The sequence below is a fragment of the Dermacentor variabilis genome, chromosome 11 (assembly GCF_050947875.1).
Source record: "Dermacentor variabilis isolate Ectoservices chromosome 11, ASM5094787v1, whole genome shotgun sequence".
In the NCBI taxonomy this organism is placed as follows: Eukaryota; Metazoa; Arthropoda; class Arachnida; order Ixodida; family Ixodidae; genus Dermacentor; species Dermacentor variabilis.
The window spans coordinates 65,601,349-65,628,075 of record NC_134578.1 but is presented as its reverse complement, the minus strand read 5'-3'; positions in this window follow the sequence as shown (position 1 = coordinate 65,628,075).

Below are 26,727 nucleotides of genomic sequence, written 5' to 3'. Positions count from 1 at the left end.
CAGGACATAGGTCAGCAGAATAACCAAATGCTCACTCATACTTGTGCAGGCTACACGCACTCGCTCACAATCACGTGCCCTCGGACTCGCCAGTGCCCAGTCATCCTCGTACTCATACTCAGCAACACTTAACTCGAACTCATAGTCGCTTTCATTCACACCCTTGCAGGCACCAACTCACGTTCATATTTCCGTCAGCACCCACTCACAACGGCCCTCACTCACATACAAACGCACACTCGTCCACGGTTATTCAGCTGCATACAAACGTCAACTCAAGCTCACTGTCACTAGCTTACGTTCTTCCTTACGTTAGCCGGCACTTAGCCCTGTTTATAGCCACGCCAGCGCGCACACTTCGCTGCTCACTAATGATCTGTTTGAGGCCACCTGTGAAACGAGTGATGAACGAATGTGAATCAGTGTTTTCGTTAGTGAGTATACCGATTACGTTCCAGGATACCAAGCTCAAATTTAAAATGAATTGTCGATGGCAAATGATGCTTCGAGGCATCTTGTTTCAACACTACTCGCATAAACATAGTCACCTAGTTCTGCGCTCTCTGGACTTCGATGACACGGTTTCGATAGCTTGTTTGAATTCTGCGACCTGTAACGTGCAGAGCGTCACTATCGAATCTCCGCGTCGGATGTCTCGTTTCTCCCAGATCCTTTGCAGCAGGCGAAAGCAATGCGGCTGGCCACGGAGCTAATGTATTCCTGCAAGGACGACATCATCCGGCTAAACATCAGTCCAGGTATACTTCGGGTGAGTTGTCGATTGATTCGCCCCATATATGCCGCCATACTTGCTAGCCTCCTGATCAGCTCGTCTTGTAATGCGATTTTCCCGGAAAGGTGACGGCGTCGAGTTCAATCCACCCACACCTTGACGAGTTCTTAGCAGCTGCAATGCTTTCTTTCCTTGGAATCACTGTAGGATTTTCTTTGTTGCCGTGTGCTCGGTCATTGGTGAACGTTCACTTTGCATTTTTTCTAGGGATGAGGGCCGATTGACGGCTTAATGTAGTATAAACAGGCTCGGGAAGTCTTTACACGTGTCATGTTCTGCTTCCTCAACATTGGAGAAAAGTTAATTGTAACTGAAATGAGACAATTTGTAAAATGTAGTCGTAGAATGTTGAATTAACCCTGTACTGCTACGACTGGTTTTTGCATTTACACAATTACGTCGTAGCGGTGCCTTGGAGTGCAAAAATAGGGCTGAGAAAGAAAAGAACGAGGCAAAACACTGTTTCACCGTCCACGGTTGTTAGCGCATCTTCAAGAAATCAACAACAACATCCTTATGGTCATCGTCGTACGCAGTATAACAAGGCTTACTTTATACCTGTGGCGCTTGTTACGACGTATGGGGATTATTTTGACCGGCTGGCGTTTCTTAACGTCAGTGTAAATATAAGTACACAAGAGCTTTTATTTTAATGCGATTAGCATTGTTAGAGTATTTCACGCACTTTTCGAGGTGTCTGTCTGTCTGTCTGTCTGTCTGTCTGTCTGTCTGTCTGTCTGTCTGTCTGTCTGTCCGTCTGTCCGTCTGTCTGTCTGTCTGTCTGTCTGTCTGTCTGTCTGTCTGTCTGTCTGTCTGTCTTCCTCCTTATGCCGACCCATTGGCCGAAATTGTCAACTATCATGGGCCACTTGGCTCTTGGTCGTGATACCGGCGTAGTCGTTCCATTGTCGTCATTCCAGCTTCGTGATCTCACTCTCGTCATGCCGTCATCGTCATGCTTTCTACGCCAGCCCAGGGACACAAGTTGTCATATAGTTTGGGTCACTAAGTACGTGCTCGCTATCATGATGCCGTCGTTATCGCTGTATCGTCTTCATTCCAACTTTGTCATACGATTCTGACCAGGTCGTCGACGTCACGTCATTGTCGTCGTATAGCTGTCATGCTTTCTTTGTCATATCGTTGTCGTGATAGCGTCATGGTCATTCCATCGTTGTCACTTCAGCTTCGCCGTCGAACTCTCGCCAAATCATCGTCGTCCCGCCATCGTCGTCATAAGCTCGTCATCATCTTATTGTCCTTATACCAACGTCATGCGATCGTCTTCATTTCGTCGTCGTCATGCAGTTTTCGGCATGCATTCGTTGCCATACCCTTGTCGCGATCCCGTCGCAGTAGTTTCATTGTTGCCGCTCTAACTTTGTCATACGCCTCTCGCCATGCTGAGATTGTCCCGCCGTCATCATCACACGGTCCTCGTCATAACCATGTCGTCAGGCTGTCGTCGTCACGCTGTGGTTTTACTATTGTCAGCGCTTGAATAACGTCATCACACTCTCGCCATGCCGTCGTCGTCATACTGTTTTGATCGCTCCATCAAAATCAATTCTTTGTAATTTTATCGTAATCATGCTGCCGTCATTTGACCATGATTATGGTTCCATTATCATGTTACGGTCGTCTGTTGTCTCGTTGCCAGACAGTCGCTAGCATGCATCCATGGCCATGCCGTCGCCGTCATGCCGTCTTGTGTCATCATCGTCATTGCAGCTTCGTCATCCGGTTGTCGTCATACCGTCCTCGTCGCGTCATCGTCGTCATACACTCGTCATTAACCCATTGTCCATATCTCGTCGTCACCTTGTTATCGTGGTTAAACCATCGAAATCGTTTAAGAATTACCATCTGATTATCACCATGCTGCCGTCGTCATACCGCCTTTGTTGTTCCGTCAACGTCATTCCTTCTTTGGCCATGCCGTCACCGTCAGTGTGTCGGCGTAATACAGCCGTCGTCATACCGACAAGCGCTTTGCTGACTTTCGAAACCGAGTGCCTAGCAAAGTGGGACAATACCGGAGTATGCCGTATGAAGCCGGAGGAATGAAAGTCTCACAATGACCACCACGCATGTTAAATGAACTCGACTTCAGAATTACGGTGTGTCGCTACATTGCTAGAGTGCTAATCACATTGCCATTCTGCAATGACAAAGACGATACATTAAATTTCCCCGATGCTTGGCGGAATGAGGAATAAGGCCGCACCATGCGCGGTCTTAGTGGAACGGCTGCTTGGTGGCGCAGCGCATGCAGCAAGACGGGCGAAAGGGGAGCCCTGCTGCACATAGGTTTCGGCGTTAACAATGCGCCTTGTCGCTACGTTGCTTGAACGCCATTCGCAAGAACGTCGCATTCATCGTGAGATGGGTTCTGCAGGATTTTTTTATGTTTCGCTCTCACCTAAATGCGATCGGTACGGCCGAGAACCGAACAGCGATCCAGTTCTCCGCCGCCATGCTCCATATCGACTGAGCCATCGCTGCTTGTTTATTTGCAAATAATTATCACTTGGCGTTAAATTTGGCTGTAACCTTCGTATTCTTGAAGAGGAATAAAGGACGTGAAAGTGGATCGAAAGATAACTTCCGGTGACTGCCGAACCCGCAACCTGGGCGTGACGGGTGCGATGTTCTATTTCGATAGCGTTATACCGCAGTGGCCGAGTAGCCTTTGTTCTTAACTCTCGAAATCTTCAGTTGCTGCAAGGTGTTGGAAGGATATTATGACGCTTACATTTTAGCACAGAGCTGGTGTCCAATGGGTCTTTCTAGATAGAAGCATTTTGCTTTCTAAAAACATTAAAGCATGAAAGTGTACGAAATGGTCAGTACTTCGACGACGTGTGCCCCTCGTGCGGGGTCGCGGCGACACTCGCGCACGTGCTGTGGGAGTGTAGAAATGCTCCGCCCGACTCTAGCTTATTAAAGTGTTAGTAAACCCAACGAAGCCCGCTACTTCAAGACCAACGGTAGGGAGTCCAGAGCAGGCCCTCACAGCAGCCGCCAGGTGCGTCCCTGTGGGTCCCTGTGGGTCCCTGTGGGTCCCTGTGGGTCCCTGTGAGTCCCTGTGGGTCCCTGTGGGTACCTGTGGGGACCTGTGGGTCCCTGCGTGGGAGACGCCCGTCGCGCTTTGACGCGCGTCGTGCAGGACCTTTTCAATAAAGTTTATCCGATCTAAAATGATCAGTATTGTAGGGGAGTTCGATTGTCGAGAAATAGGTATACGTGAGTTGTGTCTGCAGATAGCAACAGAACGAATGCTGCCAACGTTTAGTTGTAAAACTGTTTACGAACTGGCCAGAAAGGGCACTTTCTTTTGCCAAATATGAAAATCTGGACCAGTGGAAAATTCTGGGCAAGTATGCATACTCAAAAAACAAATCCGCAGAAATGCACAAAAGTGTGGAATTGTGGCAACCTTGGGCGCTCGACTCGTTTTGCTAACGGGTTTTTGCTGGAAGAAATCGGCGTTGTAAAGCTAGAATGCTGAATGAATGTGTTTCATGCCTTTGCAGGAAATAAAGCGTCTATGCATCATGTTCCGCGTTTGCTTCGCCTACGGAAGTTACACGAACAACGTGAGTATATGAAAAGGAAGCGATGTGTGAAAATACTGAAGAAATAGCGTGTGAACTTTGCTTGCCACCTGACTACCAATTCGGGGTATTTCCTATGCCATACAGAATGGAGAATAAGTTGCCAGTGACCGATAGCATAACTCTAGTTCTCGAGGTAGATTATACTCAAGGAGGCCTGTATATTACTTGGACGTGAAATCGAGCATACGTTTTAACTAATTACTTTATGGCACATATTGCGATTCACGAATTGCAGCCGGGGAGCTTGCAAAACATATTCACTTAGGCCAAATTATGAGGATGGCACCGGTTTCTTAATATGCGCCATAAAAGTTGCGATAAAAATGCACTGTCGTTTCTTTCACATTTTTTGAAACAACACGCCGTGTATTGAACGTAAGCACTGAAGTAACTTGAGCGTACATGAATTTTGTCGCACACTTTGGGAATTTTATCTCGCAACTAGTGCTATCCTTAAAAAGTCGCTCAAAGTGCACAGAGGCCACGGAAACTCGCCGGCTATAATTCGTTAAGTAAATATTTACAACTCAATTAGTCCTGTTTTATATATTAGTCACTTATGCATTTCGAGTTCTCGTGCAATTTCGGCTGCTTTGAGTAATACAGCACAAGGACTAGAATTATGATATCTGCCACAGGCGATTAATAAAAAAATTCATAGTCTAACTCGTGGGCACGCACGCACACAAAAGGCGCAAGCAAAGTTCTGAAATTGGGCTTGATATTTGCGTAAGAAAGCGTAACAAATTTTTAACGTAAAACTATAAACGGCGGTGTGTTAAACTCTACTGTATAGCTCGGTAAGAAACGTCATTGTTTAAACTGCTGTGGTAGTTATCAAACTCATTAAAACTGGCTGCAGCACTAAAGGAAGTTTTGCTCATGTGTTGCTGCTAATGTGATAACCTAAGCCAGATTTAAGATTAATTTTTTGTGCCCATCTAAACCACTCTAAGAGGCGTAACTGATGAAATTCATGCGAACATTTCTAACAGTGGTGCGTCATATTGCCGCTTTAATGTTGTTAATGTTTTTAATTGCCCATTTAAAATGGAGTAATTAAAATGAATTACTTAGTTATGGGGAAACAGAAAAATGTCTGCGTTACTATCAGCTATTGCGAATAGTAGGCGTTCGGCTCAATTCGCTTCCGACGGGCCTTTCATTTTTAAGTTCTTGGCTGACGTTACGTGCAACATCATATATATATATATATATATATATATATATATATATATATATATATATATATATATATATATATATATATATATATATATATATATATATATATATATATATATATATATATATATATATATATATCCACTTCCGAGAGCAGGCATTAAAGAATGAATTTACCTTACTCTACAGTTTTCACAATTTATTTGATAGCTCTAGTTTCATGCATTTATTTCCAGCTTCTCGACGAATCTGACGCAGGTGGCAGCAGGTGCGTTCTCGTCGAGGTGTGCATTAAGAACGCTCCACTCACCACTCCTGCTGTTTATGCAGCTACAACATTCTTTGGGATCCGATCTCACCACACTATATCAGTTCTAGGCCTTGCTCGGCTGTGCTTCCCTTCCCTTGGCACCTTTTCTCTAACTCTTACAGTCCACCGTTTATGCTCCCTAAGCATTAAGTGGTCAGCCCATGCGCATTTCTTCCCCTTAAAACTTTGAGGGCTGGACAGACAAATACCCAGAAAAATTGCTTATTGTCTATCGAAATATGAGAGAGAGTAAAACATCTTTTTTCATAATATTTGAATGGCGAGAGCAGTGTGGGAGGAACCCTCAGTTCAGGGTCCCTAAGATGATGCCGGCGATGTTTCGAGCCCGTTGTATCACAGCTCGGAGGACCTCGGGAGGTCCGTCGCGGAGGGCATCGTCCCACAGCTCTTTGTTGCGTAGGGGGTAAAGGAGAGTTAGCAAGGGAGGAAAGAGGTTTGCAGTGCACTAAATCGTGACGTGGAAGATTGTGGGCGAGCTGCCACAGCCAGGGCAACGATCTGCATAACAGTGTGGGTAGAATTTATTGAGAGAGACAAGATTAGGAAAAGTTGCGGTTTGTAACTGGCGTAATGCCACTGCTTCCTCCCGCGGGAAGGACGGCGGTGGTGCGGCGTGGGTGCGACGAATGCGTGTATAATGACGGAGTATGTCTTTGTAACGGAGCAAGGGATCCCCCCACTGTGAACTAATCGCCTCACCACGCCGAGTCACCCGGAGGGAAATTTCTCGGGCAACCGTATGTGCGCGTTCGTTACCCGGCAGCGAGGTATGACCAGGGGTCCAGAGTAAGTGGATGCGGGGAGGTGGGGTTGGTGTATTTTGCGGGATCTATTTGAGAATTTGGTGCGCCGCTCTCGGGATGCCATGTCCTGATAGGAACGTCCGGCATGCCTGTTGCGAGTCCGTCAATATATACACTTCCTCAGGAACACGGATGGCGTATCGAATTGCAAGAGCAACACCGAGAATTTCTCCTTAAGCGGCATTTGTTCCGCGCATTTGTTCCGCGCATTGAGTCTCTCAGGGATTCGGTGCCATCCAAAACTACCGAGGTATAGCCCTCTTGAGTGCGTGATGTGTCCGTGTATAAAGTATGTGTTTCCGGGATGTTTGCAAACATGCGACCAATGTATCGTACACGGGCTTTGCGCCGCCCTTTGTCATGCTTGGGGTGCATATTACATGGCAATGGATGAATACTTAGTGCTTGGCGTATCGCTGACGACAAGATCGTCGGACGGCTTTCAGACTCAAGGGTTGGGACAGAGTATCCTAGCCGTGTGAGAAGATGGCGGCGCTGGCGATGGCTGACCCAATGTGCCTCTAGCAGCTCGCCTAGTGTGTTATGTGTCCCTAAGTTAAGGAGACGGTGTGTGGAAGCATAGTTCGGGAAGCCATGGGCCAGCTTCGTCGCTTTGCGAATCATTGCGTCTATGCGAAGTTGTTGCGCTTGGGTCAACCGCTGAAATGGGAGATGTTATGTAAGGCAGCTGATCACGCAAGCCTCCACCAAGCGCAGCAGGTCCTCTTCTCGAAGGCCCGAGCGCCTGTTGGAGACCCTCCGTATCATGGACAGAATTTGCTCAATCTGGGTCTGGATAGAAGGGAAACAGTGTAGTTTGACCTGTCATCCGCTTGGACGTGTAGGCCGAGGATACGAGCACGATTGGCCTGTGGTATCAGTGTGCCATCCACGTGCACAGTGATAGGGGGAGTAGAGGAACGGCTCTGGGGGCGAATGATTATGAGCTCCGACTTTTCCGGAGCACATCTTAAGCCGCATTTTCTCGCGTACTCGGAAACTGTATCGACTGCTTGCTGCAGTCAGTCCTGGATGGCTCCGTCGGAACCCCGTGTCGACCATATAGTAATGTCGTCCGCATAAATAGCGTGGGCGACATCAGGGATCTGGTCGAGTAGCCGGGGGAGCCCTGCGAGCGCAATAATGAATAGAGTAGGGGAAAGAACTGAGCCCTGGGGTGTCCCACGTCCTACAAGGCGAATCGTACCGGATCGATGCGGTCCCATTCGTACGGTGGCTGTGTGATCTCGAAGAAATGCGCGGATATAGTTGTACATACGAATTTCACAGTGTGAATGTGCAACATTGCGAAGGATGAGGTCCTGTTCAACATTATCGAATGCCCCTTTTAGGTCTATGGCGATGAGTGCTCTCGTTTGGGCGGACGACGGAGGTCCTATGACTTCCTCCCGCAATTGTAAAAGCACATCTTTGGCAGATAGATGAGCCCGATATCCGAATTGAGAGTTAGAAAAGAATGATTTTTCTTGGAGGAAGGGCTGCAGACGCCACAAGAGTACATGCTCCATGAGCTTACCAATGCAGGATGTTAGGGAGATGGGTCGCAAGTTTTCAACCTTAACAGGCTTGCCCGGTTTGGCGATCAGTGTGATGTCTGTGTGTCGCCATGCTTGGGGAAGCATGCCCTGCGCCAGCAATCATTGAAGATATGAATGAGGTGGTTAATATCCGCGTCACTGAGGTTACGAAGGGTGGCGAATCGGATGTGGTCGGCTCCCGGTGCCGTGTTGCGGCGTAGGTCTCGTAGGACCACCCGCACCTCGTCAGATGTGATGTCTGCATCGAGCAATTCGTTCTCCTTGCCTACATAAGTATAGTCAGGGTACTGCGGCGGCGGGCCTGTGGGTATGAAATGCTTCTCTAGCTCTCTGAGGAGTGTCGAGATATCGTCCCTGTACTCGTGCACTAGGATGTGCAGCTGTTGAAATGTTTGCCCTTTGTGATCTGTGAGTGAGCGAAGAATCGACCACGTATTTGCTGTGCTCAATGTGCCGTAGAGGCGATAGCAAAATCCTCGCCAGTTATTCCTCGTAAGGATCTCTGCATACTCCTGAGATTCCCGTGTAATTTGATCTATACGTTTCCTAAGTTTGCGGTTGAGGCGTTGTCGTTTCCATCGTCGTGTCAACCCTCTGCGGGCGTTCCAAATATGAAGTAAATGCGGCTCTATGTCTGGTGTCTCGGTTGTGGTGCGCAATGAGCTCGTGGTGGCCTCTAGACCTTGTGCGAGAGAGTGAAGCCAGCGTTAAAACCCATTGAGAATAAGCATAGTCGACGAAATGAAGCTTATTGTGCTGAAACTTTTTCATCACTAGGCGGGAAACACCAGGCGGAAAACTGGAAGCGGGTTTCACCGCAAGCCACGCACGGCTTCGCTTGCCATTTGTACCGATAGCTCTCATCGTATGTGAACCACGGGTGTACATTTCATTTGCTTCGGTCCATGCGTGCGATACGACTGCAGCCGGATATGTTGGATCGGTCTCTGTCATCTGACCATGCTTTCAAAAAAAATGTGTGAGACGCATGCCAAACTTCTTCGTCCTCTGCCTGTGCTCCGGCTCCAAACAAATGACGAACGAAAGACGCTTTCTGACTGTCATTCAGTGTTGAATGAAGACATTTAGCCAGAAACATTGTACTCAACATCGAAGTTCAGCAAGCGATGTTAATTTCAGTATGTTGCCTGTGGGGAACATTCAACTACGAAGGGTTAATATAAATTAGAATATCGGATACCCCTGTTTGCTCTCTAATCCACACCGCTGTCTTCCTGTCTCTTAAGGTTTCATCTATCATTCTGCATTTTTTCGCTCATTGAGCAGTCCTTTGCTTCTCGTAGTTTATTATTATCTTTCAAGTTTGGGCTGTTTGAAGTACTGCTGGAAGACTGCACAGATTGTATATTTTCTCTTTGAACATACTGGCAGGGCTGCTGTCTATGAATGTAGGGAGTATGCCTGCTACATGCGGTTCAATCCATCTTTATTTGTCTATTGCTTTCTTCCTCTTGAGCGGAATCCTGGTGATCCATACGTAAATGTAGATCTGAATATCTTCAGGGGGCTGATTACCATCCTCGAAACTTTTTTGTTTTGCTATGGTATTCAACATTAACCTAATCTTTTGCATAAGAATCTTTAAAATTGCTTGTCTAGTTTCAGTCACACTGGTAAATGATTTGTCGTAACTCGTCTTCAGCGTTTCTGAACCGAACAATGTGAGCTTCACATTATGCATTGTTGAGATAATAATTCCCCTTTGATCCTTGCAGATAATTCAAGTCAATTTAACACTATGAATGCATCTGGTAAGCGCACAGTGAATATCACGGGAGCGCTTCTGGCGCCTTGCCTGACGTGCTTTATAATAGGGATTATCCCGCTTTTCTTGGGAGGAATATGGTATCGCTGGAATATCCGTTGATATTTCCAGAGATGACTGGGCATGCTTGCTCTGTTCACTCAATTGTTATGCTACGCCTCCATGACTACTGGTATCTCAAGAAAGGTGTACGTAAAATAACATATCGCGGAGATAGTTGGTACATGACGTTGTTCTTACTTCTTCTTTCGTGCTCGTTTGTTTCGCGCTAAGGTGCTGTTATTTATAGCATAAAAGAATTCGGATGTTGGTGAACGTTTATTGTATAGGAGGTATCCAAACTACGCTCCTAAGAACGGCTCCTTGGGAGACGGAAGTCAATTTCGAAGGCTACGCTTTCGTGTTGTGCAAGCGCCGGAAGCGGTTGCAAGAGCCGGAAACACGACGAACAGATGGCGTCCATCGACGAACAGATGGTGTCCAAAACATGGCGTTTATACTGTGTTTCTGGCTCCAAAATTGCTTCAGGCACGTGTAGTTTCTAAAAGCATAGCCTTGGACATTAGCTTTTGTTACCCAGAGAGGGCCGTTGCTGGGGCCTGGATTTGGGCACCGCCTATGGTCATTCCTGTAGCCAGACTGTCATCCGAGCTGACTGAAGCCAAGTGTCGCACTGATTCTAATCACAATTGCGTTAGCGAACATCTTGTACAACACGGAAGGCAAGCTAATAGACGAGCAGCTTTTCAAATTTGTATATTAGATTTAGGCGCTTGTTCAAGAGGCCTCGATAGTCAAAGCTAACCCGGATATCCTCACTATACGGACGTAAAATCTGCAGTGTTGTTTTGAAACGCTAACTCTAATCGGTAGGTGATCCTAACACTGCTGTCGTTAGCCGCGAGCGAGATTCGACAAGTCTGTGTTGTCATGCGCTGCCGAAAACGTTACTGACTGCCTTCGATACACGTGAACCCTCTGACAGAGCTACGTCCTCTGCATCTTGAACTTGTTGGCCCATAAATTCTTTATCGTGGGTGATCCTTGCGATTGGCTAATTTCTCCTTTGTTTTCTAGACGCTCAGTCAATTCCGGACAACGTACATGCACTGCATCAAGACATTGTTGTACACAAGTGAAACGCTCAATCCGGTAATTATCACCGTCACTACTATGTCGCAGCAACAATATGCGACAACTTGAATACATATGTTCAAGTTACAGTAGCAGCTTCTCTATACATTTTGTGACGCTTGTGGAGAGAGACACGTTGATTGTAAGATACTCAAGCACAACGTAATATCAGCTTTGACACTGCCCTTGCTTTCATTGTGCGCTGAGCAGTAACTTATGAAACACGAGCTTTTAGAGGGTAACAGCTACGGTAACAGAAAAAACATAATTTCTAGAATGATATGCTTGGAAGCAGTAGAGATACGAGAGTGTCTGCTGGCGACTGACCGCCTAATAAATTTCTCCGCTGCTTATCGATAATGGGTGGCTCTAACCGGAGAAAGGCCTCTCTTGTCAAACTGTACATGATTTATGGAACAAAATTATCAAATTATCGCGGTGGGCTCCGGCTTTAATAAGGGAACGCTGAATAGAAGCGGTAAATCACTTCAAACAGATGAAGCTTTTTCTAAAGTTGTATTGTCGTTAATTTCGTGGGTAAAAAAATGATTACTACAATTGAAAACGAAGGTTTCATTTCTTTCTCGACTTCGTGCCGAAACCCCAGCCCCAGTATGGGGGAACACTGTCGTATACGCAAGTGTGACTTCACAGATACTTTTGTTTTTCCTCTTTAGGCCGTTACATATCAGTAGAAGTTTATAAAACGTGCCAAGTCTTTGGCTCTATTGAAACACAATGTAGTCGATATTTACCGACAAAAGCTTAGCTAGGCCGACGCAAGCGCCGTCGGAATCCATGACGTCGCGGTGGCGTCGTGTGGGAACTTCGAGGCGGCGTCGACGCTTGTTTTTAGTTCTTGCGCTTTTTCTAGCTCATCAAGACCTTCCTCACGGTAAGAGTGACTTTTCTGGTACTCGAGAGAGAAAGAGAGCGAGAGGCTGGGAGGTTAACCCGAAGGAAGTCTCCGGTTTGCTACCCTGCACGTGGATCATGAGAAATCGGGTTAGAAAAAGAGGAAGGGGAAGAGAAAGCAGTAGCCTAATGTATCGTACTAATATCCTGAAATTATTCTTATCTCCGTGACCGCTGTTGCTAGTTCTTGTTTTCCTTTGTTTTGTACACAAATTTTGAAAGGGGCGCAGATCCTTGTCAAGGTAAATTGATTTTGGCCTTTTGTCTGTGCCACCTGTATCATGTATAGATGTGAAATAAATTTGATTTGATTTGATCTTTAGTGCCCCTTGACCGCACTATGGAAGGAAACCAACTGTAAACCGGTTTGTTCAATTTGACGATGGTCGACCGCGTTACGCCTCATCGCTTCCGAATGTAATTACAATTATTCTTCTTATTCTTGTGTAATGATTATTATTGGACATGCAAACATCGTTTTCTGACCTCACGCACTCTGCAAGCTGGAATAATTATTCCACACTTCCGTCACTTAGCGGAAGCAGTAGTCGTAGCAACGTCCCGTTTTTTCATTACCAGAATTATTTTGTGCACGAAGCTACTACCTTGTGTTCATAGAAAAAAGTTTCTGGGGCGTTGAACGCCAAAACCACGACCTAATTACGAGGCACGCAGCAGTGGGGGACTCCAGATTAATTTTGACCTCCTGGTGTTCTTTAACGTGCATACAATGCTCAGCACACGGACGTTTTCTCGCATTTCATCCCAGTCAAAATGCGGCCGCCGCGGCCGGGATTCGAACCCGCGTACTCAGGCTTAGCAGCGCAACGCCAAAGCCACTACGGCACCAAGACGGGTGCAGAGGCCACTAAGAGATGTAGCTTTTTAATGAAGAGAAAGAATATAAATTAGAGGAAAACAAAATGCCAGCCGCAATAGCTGTAGTAAGACTTCGTTAGCTCAAACAGGTTGCGTGACTATTTGTTGCCACTCCATTTCGCAGGGGACGTAATTAGAAATAACGAATCCTTGGAAGCTATCACATGACTTTTGTTCCCGTCTCGCGTGACACAGAAATTAGGATTTCGCTGTTTTGCACGATTCTGGCCTCTTATTTTTTTATGCTGACACATTTCACATTTTGGCTGATCCTACTTTCACGCTAGTGCATTCATTCGTTGCAAGAGTTTATGAAATCGGCTACCGTTCACTATTACTTCATGAATTGTTTGCAATATTGCCCATTTCAGGAAACGAAAGCCTGAGCAGCTTCTTAGAATTGGCTATAGCTTAGGTGTGCCGTGAAAAAGAACTTTTGGCAGGATAGCCGCCGTGGTGGCTCACTGGCCAAGGTGGTTTCGTGCTGAGCACGGAGGTCGAAGTTTCCATTCATTCCCAGCAGCATTCTGATGCCGACGGAATGCAATAACCCTCGTGCACATACACGCAACTTCCTGTCAAATAACTGCCCTCAGTAGAAATCATTCCGGAGCTCCTATCACGGCGTCCCTCATAGTTTGGTGATTCTTCGGAAGGTCATACCGTACATTTTTTTGACAGGAGGCAAGTTCTTATTTTTGTTTGCTGAACCCACCGCCATGTCACCCGAGGCCTATCTTTCGTTACGTGGAAGAGTGAACGCTGGTTCTGCTTTCTTCTTTTTTTTTGTCTGCAGGAGCTCTTCAGGCAGTATCGTGCAAACGTTACTGCAATATTGGGCGCGTCAGCGGTGAGTATGATCAGCCGTGACTTGACTGCATGCCGGCCATGACCAAATTCGTGGACACCATCTGAGGCTGTTCGTGTGAGCAATGTAACATATGAGGTTTGACAATATTATTTCGGGACTGAAACTGGTACCCTTAAAGTCAAAGCCACTTCAGTATACCGCAGTGAGGATTTTTTCCAAATAGCCTCCTTTATATTCTATGCGCAGCGCTTCCCGCTTACCGACGTCTCTAAAACTGGCATGGACATCATTCTCTAAAATGCCTTTGAATTGTGTCGTCATGTATTTGGGGATGTCCTGAACAGTTCTGAAATGCTCTTACGTTTATTTATTTACATACTCTCAAGGCCCGAGGGCATCGCAGATAAGAGTGGCGAGTACGTATGTTGTCGTTGGCAATCTTCTTGAAATTAGTGACGTCACAGATGGCAGCGATGGAAGCGGGAAGGTGGTTCCAGTCGCCGGTAGTGCGCGGTATAAATGATTGAAAATAAGAGTTGGAGTTTCACGGTGGTAACCCCACCTTCGTTTGATGATCGATGCGAGGTGGAGTGTAGGATGGGTGAAGGAACAACTTATCTTTACAGAACCGAATTAGTGTAGTAAATCTTATGAAAGAGGCATAAGCGCATGAACTTACGACGTATTGCAAGGTCTGGCAAACCGAGATTCAGTTGAAGGTACGCTAGCGGGACGTGCATAATTTGATAAAATAAAACTGGTGGCCCTGTTCCGAAGAGATTCAAGAATGTTAGATTAGCTTCACCGGGGTCCCAAATGGAACGCGCATATTCGAGCTTGGAGCCTACCACTGTTTCATAAAGTTGTGACTTAACGTGAACAGTGGCACTAGAAAAACTGCGACGCATGAAACCGAGCATGCAGTTAGCGTTATTAAATATGTATTGGAGATGTACGTACCACGAGAGATTACCAGTGATATGTATACCAATATATTTGCAAAATGCTACAGAGGCTAATGGTGTGTTATTGAGGGTATGGTTGAGAGAAATAGGGCAAGAGGGAAGTCCGTGAGAATCGCATGCTTTTACATTTATTAATATTAACGGTCATTAAAGAATCAGAGCACTAAGAAGTTGTGGCGGTAAGGTCGGATTGCAGGGCAGCATGATCAGACGCGTTAGTGATGACGTGGTAAACTACGCAGTCGTCGGCGAAAAGTTTTATAGAAGAAGTAACGAACTTGAGCAGGTCATTACTAAAAATTAGAAAGAGTAGTGGACCCAAAACAGACCCCTGAGATACAGCAAACAGAACAAAAGCGATGGAAGAGTCATGTCCGTTAGCAGATACATATTGGAAGTGGTTAGAAAGGAAGCATTCAATTAAGCGGAACGTATTGGTATCGACATTAAGTTTACGCAACTTAAGGAAAAACAATTTGTGAGACACAGAGTCAAAAGCTATCGCGAAATCCAAGAATATACAATCTATTGTTAATACTTTGTCTGCAGCGCTAAAGAAATCATTAGCAAAAAAAAAAAAACAATTGCTGAGTGTCACATGCAAAACATTTTCTAAAACTACGGTGGCAGTTAGTGAAAAACGAGTTTGATGCCAGAAAAATAAGATACGAGTAAATCACATGTTACGTGAGCTTACTGGGTACTTTGGTTAACGATGTGGGACTATATTTAAATGGAGAGTCAGCGGAACCTGATTTATGCAGTGGAATCACCTTCCCTCCCTTCCAATAATTTAGGCAGGGTGGATGATTTTAGTGACTGAGAAAAAATGTGCGAAAGTATTAAAGAAGAGCACGTAACCGTGTTTTTAAGAAAAGCGGAAATGATGTGATCAATTTCTGCTCAAGAAGATATCTTTAGCTTTGTAGTTAAACTAACAATACAAAAAGCATCAAAAGAAACAGGGCTCATAGGAACGTAATCAGCAAACCGGATGTCACGATAAGCATGGGGTGACAGAGCAGAAAAGAATGACACCAACACATTGTTTAATACTTCGCAGCAGGCATCGGGGGCTATAGTGACACCATTTTCATAACAAAATTCAATCGAAGATGACTTCTTGTCACTGACTATACTCGAAATTTCTGCGGGCTATCATGAAGAATTGAAGGCAGAGTACCTTGATAAAATTTGCGCTTAGAAAGTGCGATAGCTTGCTTGTATTCGCAGCCAGCAGTGACATAGGCGTGCGAACACTCTGCATTATTGGCTGCCTTTGTGTGCCGAAAAATGATCTTTTTATTTAGCAGACGTTTGAGACGTGTATTGTATCAGTTATCAGCGTCAGTTTTCGTTTGAGAAACGGTAAAAAGTAGGCGGACGGCAAATATGAGAAATAAGGTGCATAGCTGAACCTGCGAAACGTACGCTTCGCCAAGAACTGCGTCACAAACAGGGCTGAATAAAGAGCAGCGTTGCAATCAGGGATCAACCTGCTGCCGCGCTCTCGCAGGAGGGGCCTCACGCGATCAACGCATTTCATCAGTCGATCAAGAACATCGCGATAGAATGTACCGTCGATCGTTCCGCACTCAGGAACCCATTCTAATGTAATTATGTCTTGATGGTCGAAAAAAGATCACGAACACGCACCGCAGCCTTCTCTGAATGACTGGTTCACGGATGTCCAGTTCTTGGGTCATCGCAGACACCTTTGCGTCCGTCGCATAGATTGTGCTTGTCGGCCAAACATACGACCACTCGCGGTAAACAATTCTGATCATTTCTTCGGTCTCTGGCGCTCATTTTCCTAACATACAGCAAAGCTTGGTGTTTCTTTTTTATTTCATGCGGGAATCCATGACGAATGCTAGAGTAGTGCTTCTGATTATCGTTAGTTATAAAGTCGCAGATACTCTCGCTACAAAATAGTTACGCATCCTGGAAAAGACGAATATTGTAGCTTTAATCTGACACGTTCTTCAATTTCTTTTTTTTTTGCCATTCGTAACAGAATGCCAACATCGGCCCGGAAATTCATAGCCAAACATCTTGCATGCCCTCTGTTTTCCTTACGTAATCGTCCTATACTTAAGCGTATTACGTTTCGGCTTATTTCAATGTTGTGTACGTGTACATAATAGCAGTAGTTTATCAATTTGAGCCCTGTTCGTTCCATCCTTATGACCAACTACTGTAACGTGTACATATAGGTTGAACGGGAAGACGTTTTTACTGCCTACTGGCAAGCATTGTGTACAAATTGTAGGCAAAGGATGTTGATCTCAAACCTCACGTGGCTTCAGTCGCGTGCGCCCCATAGAAGAGGGAGAAAAATAACGCAAGCAATCACACAGCAAGAGGAGAGCACTTTCTATATATAGAAATACGATTTAAAATTTTGCCGCTTTAAAAGGCTATGCTGTCAACATCTAACGCACGTGGCACTTAACTATCAATGATCGTGACTAGCGCAATAAAACATAATCGATGACCACGCCTGGCTTGTTTCCAGGGATGCGCTGACCACATGGTTCCTCAAGACGTGAGGTATACGCTGGGAGTTCTCGGATTCTTCAAGGACTTCATATCTGGCTGAACATTTCTCTAACTCGGCTCACTAAATATGTGACAAGGACCAACCGAATAAAGCCTGCAGCTTTCAATTTTCGAGAGCCGTTTATTCAACTAGTAAAAAAAAAAGAGTCCCTACAGAACGCTGAGTTGATCTCTTTCTAAGCGCACGGCCGCGCTCGCGAACACAGGTGCAATGGCTTCTGCTACGTTGGAGCGCCGCCGTGGCAGAGGAATCGCTACTTTTGTTCCGTGCCAAATCACAATATGTGGCACGCTTGACCACGGCCTCAACGGATGCTTAACGATTTTTATTCCCTGATGTTGCGCGTTGTAGTTGCCTGTAATGCTATATAAATGTGCAGATGGAATTCGCAGACCAACCAGAGTCAGTACGGAGGCCCAGGCGACTTCCTCGTTCGCTTGTTTTGCGGTTTCGGACAAAAACCGCCGATTTCACGAGCCGTCCAGCTACACTGGTACCTAAAATTTGTCAGTGTCGCCGGGAGGTCGCAGCAGTGACAGCGATGCCTAGCGTTGCCCTTAATGTCCGCGGGTGGTGTTCTAACCACACGCGGGTGCGACATGTTGGAGCCAAGGGGCACGCAAGGTATCTCGTGCTGTGGAGAAGGAACAGCACCCTGGCACATTGTTATCCACACGCCAGGTGTCGCAACAATACAACATTTGTCGCACGGTGCTGCAGGGCGTGATTAGCACCTTCAGTCAGGGCGTACACGTTTTTGGACGCGACTTATTTTTGCCGTTACTGTGCAGTGGTTGCAAGGAATAGACAACTAACCTTAATCCTTGAGTCAGTTAAATGTTCTGCTTTGCTAAAGTACACCCATTTCACTTCTGAGTGAAATGTATCGGTTCAGAAGACCGCTTTGGTGAAGTGTTGTAATCGCACCGCTGGTACGAGTTGTTGGGAACTCGGCGCTGACGCCCGTTGTTGCACCTGGGTCGCAAGCCCCAAGGGTAGCGTTGGCCTGGCGGCCTGGGGTACAACTGGAAGCATCCGAAGGTCCCGGCAAAGCATGAGTCGACTGGTAACAACAAAACAACTTGTTTATTCTAACATCGCAAAGAGTTGGCGGTCAGGTTGACCGAAGTAGAGAGACGGGAGTGCACTTTACTCAACAGAAGAAATCGGAGCCCTCCTTTGGCGTCCGGGGGCAGCTGCTTTTATACTCTCGCAGTTGAGGGCAAGAAGGAACCCCTCTATAGACGAGCACGTGACTGTGCCGCTCGGGTACAATGGGATAAGGTGACGCATACTGTCGTGTCGCCGCCTGTCAGACCCCCTCGCTTCACAGTTGTTGGGAGCTCCTCTCCCCGGCTGCCGCGCTTCGACAAGCGTGGGCACAATGGGAAGAGAAGGAGGAGCAGCCGTCGTGTCGGCGCCGCTCGGACCCCCTTGCTTCACAGTTGTTGGGAGCTCCTCTCCGCGGCTGCCGCGCTTCGACAAGCGTGGGCACAATGGGAAGAGAAGGAGGAGCAGCCGTCGTGTCGGCGCCGCTCGGACCCCCTTGCTTCACAGTTGTTGGGAGCTCCTCTCCCCGGCTGCCGCGCTTCGACAAGCGTGGGCACCAATATGCACATACACTCACACACGCACATGAAGACACGTGGCATCGGAACATGCCTGGACGCGCTTGGCGGGGAGGCGTAGCGGCGACGCCGAACGGGCCAAAATGTCTGCCGCTTTGTTGCAGCCGCGCCGGCTAAACCGCGCGTCGTAGGCGAAACGTAACAGACCGCCCCGCCGGGGGAAGGAGATCCCGATGGACAGGGGACTGCATCCGCTGTCCGGAGGGATGTCGCTCGATGATGCTCATAACCGAAGTCGGGCGTCCCTCGACGTTTCTTGAGCGCAGCGCACAGAGAAGGCCTCGTTCTCTCGTTCAGGTTCGCACAGGACACTGCAAAGTGACTTCGGGAGAGTTCACATTTTTGTTCTCGTTCCCGGCAAGCGTTAGAACTACGCTGAAACTCAACCGCTCAGTCAGCAAGCACGGCACAACCCTCACTAAGCCCTGCCAGGCTCTTTCCCCTTCTATACCACTGCCTAGTTCCTTACAGTAGTCTAGCAGCACTTAGAACGCGTCCACAAATTGGAAAATTACACTAGAAAGCATGTCATCACTTTGAAACACTAAACAAAAGCAATATGTTAAAAATCCTGCCTCAGGAAGAAAAACATCAGTAACAAACAATTTTGAGGCTGATTCCTACGTTAGGGCTTCGACTTAAGCCATCGGCGTTACCGTTGAGACTCCCCTTTTTGTAACGCACCTCAAAGGAATATTGTTGCAAAGCGAGGCTCCAGCGCAGGAGGCGGCCATTTTTGGGAGAGATGGTCTGCAGCCATTGGAGAGGGCAGTGATCCGTCTCAATGATAAACCTCGAGCCGGCTAGATAGCATGACAATTTCTGAACGGCCCACACGAGACATGCACACTCTTTCTCGGTGGCGCTATACGCCTGCTCACGACTGGTCAGCTTACGACTAGCATACAGGACGGGGTGTTCTACTTCTCCATTTTCCCGTTGGCACAGTACAACGCCCATGCCTCGCTCACTAGCATCGCACTGAACAACGAACCCTTTTGTATAGTCTGGCGATCGTAGCACAGGCTGGCTTGTTAGGGCACTCTTTAGGGCGCTAAAAGCTCTTTCCTTTGTCTCGTCCCAGACGACTGTTTGAGGCTCTGTTTTTCTTAGAGCATCCGTCAGGGGAGCCGCGATATCAGAGTACCTGGGGATGTACCTCTGATAGTAGCCGGCGACACCTAAGAACGACCGAATATCGGTCTTCGTGCGCGGTTGCGGGAAGTCTCGCACAGCGGCCACCTTTATTTCAGAGGGGCGGCGACGACCCTGACCAATCACGTGACCGAGGTAGACAACCTCGGCCTGTGCTAACTGGCACTTAGGAGCCTTGACTGTCAAGCCCGCTTCGCGCAGGCGGGTTAGCACTGCCCGCAAGTGTGCCATATGCTCAGACCTGGATGCGGAGAATATCGCTACGTCGTCTAGATACGGTAAAGCGAATTCTTGCTGTCCCCGCAACACTTTATCCATGAGGCTTGAAAAACAGTATGGCGCGTTCTTCAAACCAAAACTCAACACTTTAGGACGGAATGTTCCCATTGGTGAAATGAACGCCGCACACCTACTAGCCTCTTCTGTAAGTGGAACCTGCCAATAACCCCTGACAAGATCTAGGGTGGAAATAAACTGAGCGCTACTAACTTTCTCAAGGCGCTCCTCGATGTTAGGGATCGGATAAATTTGATCCTTAGTGATGGAATTAAGCCTGCGGTAGTCGACGCAAGGACGAGGTTCCTTGCCCGGTACCTCAACTAAAATCAAAGGGGAGGTATAATCACTCTCACCTGCCTCAATAACACCGAGCTGTAGCATTTTCTTTACCTCAGCCTCCATAATATCGCTCTGGCGGGGTGACACCCGATACGCCTTGGATCGTACTGGCTCTGGGGAGGTAAGTTCTATATCATGAGTAAGGACAGAAGTCCTACCAGGCCTCTCAGAGAACAGACCTTGAAACTCTTGTAAGAGCTGGTGTAGTTCGATTTTCTGCTCAGGCGACAGCGATGCTCCACTGACTAAGTCACTAATGACCTGATCGGTGTCTTCCCTGTTCGTCACTGAGCCTAGTCCCGGAAGCTCGACCGGAAGCTCTTCAGGAACGTTTACCATCATGCACACCACTGCTTCCCTTTGTCTATAAGGTTTGAGCAGATTACAGTGGTAAACTTGCTGTGCTTTCCGCTTTCCTGGCAGACTCACCACGTAGTTAACGTCCGACAGTTTCTGAACAATTCGTGCTGGGCCCTCCCACTGCACGTCTAGTTTGTTGTTTAGCGATGTGCGCAATATCATGACCTCATCGCCCACCTCAAAACGACGGGCCCTGGCGGTGCGATCATAATAAACCTTGGCCCTCTGCTGGGCCTTTGCCATTGCTTCACCTGACAACTCCTGTGCCCTTCTTAAGCGTTCGAGGAGCTTAAGCACGTACTCCACCACGACTGGGTCGTCGCCCCTGCCTTCCCACGATTCTCGAAGCATGCGAAGCGGAGATCGCAGCGAGCGACCGTACACCAGTTCAGCTGGCGAAAACCCCATAGCCGCATGCGGCGCGGTCCGTAATGCAAACATCACCCCAGGCAGACACAGCTCCCAGTCAGTTTGATGTTCAAAACACAATGCTCTCAACACGCGCTTCATGACGGAGTGGAGCTTCTCAACGGAATTCGACTGTGGGTGGTACACTGAGCTGTGTAACAGCTTTACCCCACACCTTTCGAGAAAAGTTGTCGTCAAAGCGCTAGTAAACACTGTGCCCTGATCTGATTGGATTTCCGCAGGAAAACCAACTCGCGCAAATATGGACAGTAGTGCATTGACTATCTCAACTGAGCTGAGTTCTTTAAGCGGCACTGCTTCAGGGAACTTTGTCGCTGGGCAGATCACAGTCAAAATGTGTCTGTACCCCGTGGCTGTTACCGGCAGAGGTCCCACTGTATCAATAACGAGCCGTCTAAAAGGCTCCGTAATGATAGGTACCAATCTCAACGGCGCCCTCGATTTGTCCCCTGGTTTGCCCACCCGCTGACAGGTGTCACATGTCCTCACGAAATGGTCTGCGTCCCGAAAACACCCTGGCCAATAGTACTCTTGCAAGAGACGGTCCTTAGTTTTCTTAACTCCTAGGTGTCCGGACCACGAACCCCCGTGCGACAAGCGCAACAGATCCTGACGATAGCATTGAGGCACGATCAGCTGATCGAACTCCACTCCCCTGCGGTCTAGATACTTCCGGTACAGGACTCCACCTCTTTCCACAAAGCGAGCATTTTTCTTGGCGATACCTTCCTTGACATTGCAGCGTATGTTTTCTAGGCTGCCATCCTTCTTTTGCTCGGCTATCAAAGCCGACCGGCTGACTTTTAGCAACCTATTAAGTCCGTCTGACGTAGGCGCGATGAGCAAATCTGCAGATAGCTCTTCTAACTTTCCCGCATCGGGATTTTCCTCTCCAGTATCTGGTGCCTTTAACGTTACAGACTCAAGTTTATTCAGTTCGGGCGTGCTCCGAATATCAGCTTGCTGCGCCTCTGACCCTTTTTCATTGTTCGATAACGTCGGCCCCGCAACTACCGCCTTTGCAGCGAGCTCCCGAACCTTCGATCTGGTTAAGGCCTGAACGCTAGCCTCACCAAACAAAAGCCCCTTCTCGCGCAGGAGGAGATCGGACCTGTTCGAAAATAGGTACGGGTACTGGGGGGGCAGCATAGATGACACTGCCGCCTCCGTCTCAAGCGCTCCGAAAGGTCCTTCAATAAGCACTTTTGCTACCGGCAGACACACGCTATGAGCTTCCACGGCTTGCTTGATCCATGCGCACTCGCCCGTGAACATATGGGGTTCTACGTAAGACGGGTGAACTACATCCATTGTAGCTGCGGAATCGCGAAGCACTCGGCACTCTTTCCCGTTCACGAGGAGGTCTCGCATGTAAGGCTCGAGAAGCTTCATGTTCTCGTCAGTGCTGCATATTGACAAAAACACAACTTTTGGTTTTGTTTCCGGACACTGCGCCGAAAAGTGACCCGGCTTCTGGCACGTATAACAAACGCGCGCTTGCCTCATCTCGACCCGCTTTCTGTCCGGACACTGCGCCGAAAAGTGACCCGGCTTCTGGCACGTATAACACACGCGCGCTTGCCTCATCTCGAACCGCTTTCTGCGTTCGGCTTCGGCTGCCGCCGTCTCCTTAGGTTCGGTCGCACTGCTTTCACTCGCATCCGCACTACGTGTGTTCCCCTTGGCTCTCATGGGTGTGAACTTCGGCCTCTCAAACTTCGAGCCAAATTCACCCTTTTGACCGTCCTTAGCTCCGCGAGCCCGACGCGTCACAAACTCTTCGGCTAGCTCGGCGGCTTTAGCCACCGTACAAACGTCTGGCCTATCCAAGACCCAGTACCGCACGTTCTCAGGTAACCGACTATAAAACTGTTCTAGCCCGAAACACTGCAGAACTTTATCGTGGTCCCCAAACGCTTTCTCTTCTTTGAGCCACTCCTGCATGTTTGACATAAGCCTATACGCAAACTCCGTATATGACTCACTTCTGCCTTTCTCATTTTCCCGAAACTTCCGACGGAACGCCTCCGCTGACAGCCTGTACTTTTTTAGCAGACTCGATTTCACTTTGTCGAAATCCTCTGCCTCCTCTCTATCCAAGCGAGCGACTACGTCGGCCGCCTCGCCGGGTAACAAAGTGAGCAAGCGCTGTGGCCACGTTTCCCGAGAGAACCCCTGCTTCTCGCACGTTCGCTCAAAGTTAACCGAACAAACCAATGTCCTCTCCAAGCTTAAACGGCCGCATCAGGTCAGTCATTTTGAACAATACGCGTTCTCCTGCACCGTGTGCCTGACTTCCATTACGAGCGCGTTCCATCTCTACCTCGAGACGCTTCATTTCCAAAGCGTGTTCGCGCTCTTCTTTTTCTTTCTGCTCTTTAAGTTCGCGCTCCTGTTTCTCTTTTTGCTCTTTAAGTTCGCGCTCCTGTCTTTTTGACCTCTCCTCAATAGTCTCAAGGCATTCCGACAGCTCGTCATCCTCAGCCTCTAACTCAAGAATAGCCTTTAGCAGTTCTGGTTTTCTGAGTTTGTCCGAGACATCCAGACCCAACTCTCTTGCAAGCTCCAACAATTTCGGTTTGCGCAACGACTTCAAATCCATGGCTGCTCTGAATGCTGCTTTCTCTACTGCCTATTATTGTCTTGCCGCAATCTAACCCGGCAGCAACGACAACCACAATTACCAGCTCTGTTTCTGACACTAACAAAAGCCTGGCAAAGCTCAGAAGAAGAAAGTCCCGCACTCACCAAACCTCGCAGCCAAGAGTTCAGCGAAGTCGTTCCGCTGCAGGCAACCAGTCATCACACAGGGCTCGTTGCACTGCTCCCGGATCGTCGTTGAGCTGCTCAGCATACAGTCAACTGCATCTCTTCGCTGCTGGCCTCCGTTGTCGCGATCTCACCGCTGGCAGACAGTTGTTGTAATCGCACCGCTGGTACGAGTTGTTGGGAACTCGGCGCTGACGCCCGTTGTTGCACCTGGGTCGCAAGCCCCAAGGGTAGCGTTGGCCTGGCGGCCTGGGGTACAACTGGAAGCATCCGAAGGTCCCGGCAAAGCATGAGTCGACTGGTAACAACAAAACAACTTGTTTATTCTAACATCGCAAAGAGTTGGCGGTCAGGTTGACCGAAGTAGAGAGACGGGAGTGCACTTTACTCAACAGAAGAAATCGGAGCCCTCCTTTGGCGTCCGGGGGCAGCTGCTTTTATACTCTCGCAGTTGAGGGCAAGAAGGAACCCCTCTATAGACGAGCACGTGACTGTGCCGCTCGGGTACAATGGGATAAGGTGACGCATACTGTCGTGTCGCCGCCTGTCAGACCCCCTCGCTTCACAGTTGTTGGGAGCTCCTCTCCCCGGTTGCCGCGCTTCGACAAGCGTGGGCACCAATATGCACATACACTCACACACGCACATGAAGACACGTGGCATCGGAACATGCCTGGACGCGCTTGGCGGGGAGGCGTAGCGGCGACGCCGAACGGGCCAAAATGTCTGCCGCTTTGTTGCAGCCGCGCCGGCTAAACCGCGCGTCGTAGGCGAAACGTAACAGAAGGCACTACCTCTTTGACGGGAGTTATGAAGTTGGGTGTTTCTGTAGTAATCACGAAATATTTTTTCCCTTGTTGTAAAACTTGCAGCCAATAATTAACCTGCCCATGTAATTCGAGCGGATGATTCAATATTTTTATTAAAGAAATGCATCTTGACCTGCTGCATAATAAATGAGTATTTAAGTACTATGTAATCATGATGGGTCTCTATAAAACGCACAGAGTCATTCTCATCCCACCTTGGCTTGCTTTCTATGGAGTCCCCAGCGCCTTGGTATAAAATAATGTAAATTTCGCAAATTTATCGACAGCCGATTGTAATTCGTGACGGAAGGGGTTAGGTGCACCGCCAATGGCTTTGCAGGCATCGCACCTCTATGGCGCACGAGAACAGACAGACGGGAAACCGTTGACGTCAGTCAGCGCTAAGTGAAACATTAGATGACGTTAACTTGGCGTTTACTGCGCAGACCAGAGCACACACACGCACAGCAAGACAGCAGTAACGCTCGTGTGCTTATAGTGCAAGAGTGTGCCCAGCGCTCACGCTAACGGGGGAACGCAGACCGCTGCCCATGTTCCACTACAGAGCCTATTGAGCGTAGCGTTCACGGTGCTTCCACTTTGATTCGTGGTTTTATTGCGCATGCATTCTTTGGCTAGTACTCCAGCAAAACCTGTCCGTAACGCGAGACGTTTCACACCCTTCATCTGCGAAATAAACGCATAATTGGCGAAGTTACGATATGTAATTGTTATAGTGGTGTAAGTGTTGGCTATTGGTAACCTTAGAATTGATAAGAAAGAAATGGACAATGAAAAAAAAAAGAGATAGACGTTCTCGTCACGCCCCCTTGAAACCTTACTTTTCGTGAAAGCTTGCTTTTCCACGTTATTTGTGTGAGTGCAAGGAAACCTGCTTTAGGACACTGGAGTATAATAAATGATAGAATAGCTCATTATATTTAGGTGGGATATTAGTCTAATATTGGATGACTGGTAGCGCTTAAAAAAAGAAAAAATGGTGACGTCACCACGATCAGGTAAAAAAATAACAAATAAAATAAAAGGGGAAAAATTACAGTAATAAAATTATACTGAACACAGCAATAAAAGAAGATTGTAATCCCATGATTGTACGAAATAGAATTGTGCAGAGGACGTTATGATATGGTCTGAGCAGGATAGACACAATGGGCCAGAAAAATACTTCGGAAATTCTGAGAATCGTCTTCTAACGCGTAAGAATTCTTTGGCATCGGGAAAGCGACGGGTATACATGTGTAAGCCAGGCAAAGCAAATAAGCGAAAGCGAACAGCCGAGCCAAAGAATGTTTTCGCGTTCGTAGAAAATTATCAGAATTTGTGTAGCATATTTTTTTAGCAGCCAAAAGCCCTTCGCTTATCTGTAGACAATTTAACTTCGGGACGCGAGCCGCGCATGCGCTGTCAGCGGGACAGGACATCAGCAACAGCGAGGGTGCGGACAGCGTGATTATACGCTGAGGGCGTATGTATAATGCGGTCGGTATACTATATAAAATGATTCGAGATCAAAAAATTAACTCTTGATGCATAAACATGACACCGCTAAGTAGCTAGTGTACCGCACAAATAAGCGTGGAAGACCCTAGGAGTT